This window comes from Canis aureus, chromosome 36 (genome assembly GCF_053574225.1).
Source record: "Canis aureus isolate CA01 chromosome 36, VMU_Caureus_v.1.0, whole genome shotgun sequence".
Taxonomy (NCBI): Eukaryota; Metazoa; Chordata; class Mammalia; order Carnivora; family Canidae; genus Canis; species Canis aureus.
Window position 1 is genome coordinate 14,474,748 of NC_135646.1, and position 4,118 is coordinate 14,478,865.

A 4,118-nucleotide genomic window follows, 5' to 3' on the forward strand; every position below is an offset into this window, starting at 1 on the left:
CCTTTTCTCCTGTTAATCTGTCAGTTTAAATCACAGGCCTCAGGCATATAACTTAAAAAGATAGAAGAAAAGTTCCATCCCTACAAACATCTGCATCAAAGCTACTGATGTCTAATGGCCAAGCGCTGATGTCTGAAATTAAGGCCACCTCCAGTTTTGCCATCATGGCTGCTGATATTGCTCCCATTGTGGTAGAAGCTTATGGTATCATCGTTGATGTCAACCGGTGCTCCCAATGTCCCATGGTGATCACAGAGGAAATATGCTTTTTGGGACACCCAGGTGACTCAGTGGTTGAGCATCTGCTTTTGGCTCAGGACGTGATCCTGGAGTCCTGGGACTCAGTCCCACATCAGGCTCCCTATGGGGAGCCTGCTTCTCCCTCTGCCTGTCTCTGCCTCTCTGTGTGTGTGTCTTTCATGAATAAATAAATAAAATCTAAATCTAAGCATTTATATATACATATATAAACATACATATATATACATATACACATATATGCTTATTATTTTCATTCACTCTTCCAGTGCAGTCCCTTCCATTGAGGATCCAAGCATTAGGGGCTGGATTTAGGAAAGTATATCACTTAGGATGTCTTCTGCTAAAATTACTCTTAATCTCTAACTATAGCTGGCTTTAAAAATAAGAATCATTTTAAAAATAAGAACTTTAAGAAATAAAAACATATAATTGAAGTTCTTTGGCTCCGCCTTCATCCACTTGGTAGCTTCAGACTGGTAATAAGTTGACTGTCATAGTGCTGGGCATCATATTTAGTGTGACCTTGGCCCAAGGGGAAAAGTGGTCCATCTCCGCCTTATGCCTCTCTGGGGAAGTGGAGATTACTTTCCCTCAAACTAAAAGTTAGTATAACTGCAATAACAGAGCATTACCTTGATTATTCCTCCAGCTTCACATGTCAGCCTCTGGAATCCCTGGAGAAATTTGAAGAATATGGATGCCTGAGTCCTTACCCCCAGAGATTCTGAGTTAATTGATCTGGGGAGTTTTAAAAGCTCCTTGGTGATTCTAAAGTACAGCTGATTTTGAGAACCACTGATGCAAACGGAATCTTGGTACAACTCTGTAACCCATGATCTTCCTGACTTGCCCAGATATGCTCAGACATGTCTAAATCCTAAGGTGAATAAAGTCAGTCTCTTATGTTCACAGGGAAGATTACTAAATCTCATCTCATTTTTTTTTTCATATAAAAGTTCTGTGCTCACATAGGCTGGCTTGCCATATACTATTTATATACACACAAAGGCTTTTCCCCCTACCAAATGCAAATGCTAAAAACACTGCCATCTGGTCAACCCGTGCCAACACCATCTTCCCCCCATTGTTCAACCATTAAGGGCAAGAGCATGCCTACAAATGAGAGCAGAGATTTGATCTGCTAAATGTGTTCAGAGTCCACATTACATTTAGCACATAAAAAATCTCCCCATGTCAGATAATTTTTAGTGAATGCATGATACCTGCCATGCATTATTATGCATCTTGTTTGAGGAACGCAAAGATAGAAAACATAATGTTTACATTTAAGAAGCTTACCATAGAAATAAAGAGATTCAATATAAACCCACAGATAACACTTTTAAATACAATTGAATAAGATGCAAAAACTGTACTGGTAATAACAACTATTCTGTAAAAGACTATGATGCTCCAGGCCAAAGATATATATGTAAATGTCATGTCTAATGTTTGGAAGCCTATGAGATAGATTTTTTTTGATATAGATTTCCATTACACTTTACAGAAAGGGGAAATAAAGTGCAGAAATTGAGTAACTTAACCAAAATCACACAGTTGTCACCTCATTGTCTTACTATGTAGTAGTGTTACTTTTCAGTAATTTAAACATAAGTTTTGATGAAGATGAAAAATTCATATCTACATTCTGTGGAAATGTTCTGCAGTGTCAAGTCAGTATGTTATATACAGATATCTTGAATATTATAAACATCTTATCAAGTTTAAAGAATACATCAGAAAGTCTTGTAAAGGGGGGCACCTGGGTAACTCAGTCAGTTGAACGTCCAACTCTTAATCTCAGCTCAGGTCTTGATCTCGGGATTGTAGGTTCAGGCCTTATACTGGGCTCCATGTTGGGCATGGTGCCTACTAAGAAAAAAAAAAAGAAGTCTGGCAAAGATGCATTGTCTGGGGAGTCAGACCTGATAAAGTGGATTTTTTTCTCTGGCAAATTACCTCCTTTTCTTCCCTTGGCTTCCTTATGTATAAAGCATGGATATTATTTGCATATCTGCCTCCAGGATATGCTGTGAGAACTGACAATTTCTAGCTGTGGTATAAAAGTGCTTTTGGATGTTGTATTGTTTTGTTTTGATTTAACGTCTTGGCAATAAGAAGTATAAGAAGCGGTAGGTTTCTCCCAAAGCCAAAGCAGCCAAGGTAAAGGGGTCATCATTTTCTTGGTTTCTTCAAAAGCTAGATGTGTTCTCACTGGAAGAAGAAGGAAGAGGCAGCCTCGGCATCACCCTCCATGCCCGGGTGGCTGCCCTGGCATTGGGGCAGGCAGGTACACTGTTGGCATTACATCCAGCAGCCTCCGTTGGTCCATTTAGGACCTGGACTCTCTGGGTCTCCAGGGATTGGAGCTGGGGAGGAGAACACTGGAGTTAATGTCTTGGCTGAGTTGGACCAGCTGCAGCATTTCAGCTGGGGTGGGAGGGAGACAGGGAAGGGAGGCAAAGGTGAACAGGCTGAACAAGGTCAAGGCTAAAGTTCTCCAGGGTTGCCCTTGGGCAAGGAGCATCTTGGGGAGCAGGAAATTTTGGTGACACTATAAAGTAGGCATCACTAACAGGGAGCCAGTAAGCTGAAAAACAACTTTTAGTTTATTCTAATATTTCATTCGTAAATAAAAATAATTGTTAACAACCACACTAGAGGAAAGACTGAATTATCTTTCTAGTCTCTCCATAGAAAGTAATATCACAAAATCTTGGTCATATTAAGAAGTTATCAAAAATTATGGAAGAGAATATAGTTTTAGGTTATTTCAGTTAATAATAAAGATAATACCATGATTCGTTTTTATGCTTTTGATAGGGTGGCATTTGTCAGCTCTTTGTGATTAATGGTTCTAAAAAACATTTAATTTTGTATTCACATTTTTGCATTTTTTTCTTAGACTGCATCAAATTCAAATGATATAAACTTTAGGGTCACAAAGCCTAGAAACATCTGGGTATCCTATAAATTCAAGGTGGAGTGAACAACCAGGCTATAAAAATTCAAATCTAGAGTTTTTAGTGTCACTCCTCGAACACTTGAGATACCAGGTAACCAAGAGCCTTGGTCAGTGGAGAGGAGTGGAAGTGATACTGACACCCAGGTGCACATGGACCAGAATAAACTCTGCTCTGCCCACAGGTGTGGAGGAGATGCACGTACAGGCCACAGCGAGCTCTGGTCTCTAAGACAGTGAGGAACCGTGAGCCAGCTGTAAGCAGGGGGGGAAGTACTCAGGATGAGGAGGCAAGTGTGTGAGTACGGAGACCACTTAGCAGGGGGGAAATGGTGATTTTTTTTTTAAGTTTTATTTATTTATTCATGAGAGGCAGAGTCACAGGCAGAGGGAAAAGCAGGCTCCATACTGGGAGCCCGATGTGGGACTTGATCCTGGAACTTCAGGATCACGCCCTGGGCTGAAGGTAGATGCTCAAGTGCTGAGTCACTCAAGCATCCCGGTGATGATCCTTTGTACCAGGCAGTGGTCCTTCAGGACTCCCACCACTCTGTCAGTAGGTGGAATCATCCAAAGTGCTTCCAGACACCCTAAGTGTGAGAGGGGACACAGGTTCCCCGGCTTCTCCAGCAATCCCTGCTCAGTCAGATGACTCCCTAATCTGCAGCCAAGTGCTATAAAAAACCCTGGGGGAGAACTTCTTGCATCCTCTCAGCTTTCCAATTAATCATTTAGGGGGGAAACCAAAGCCTACTCAGGTAAAAAGATACGTGAACTCCAGGTCAGGATCACAACCTGGTCCTAAATATGACATTCTTTCCCCTGCAGGCTGGCAGAGGGTAGGAGGCTGGGTAAAAACAAATGATTTTCATTCAGTCACTGTTTCCTAGCAACC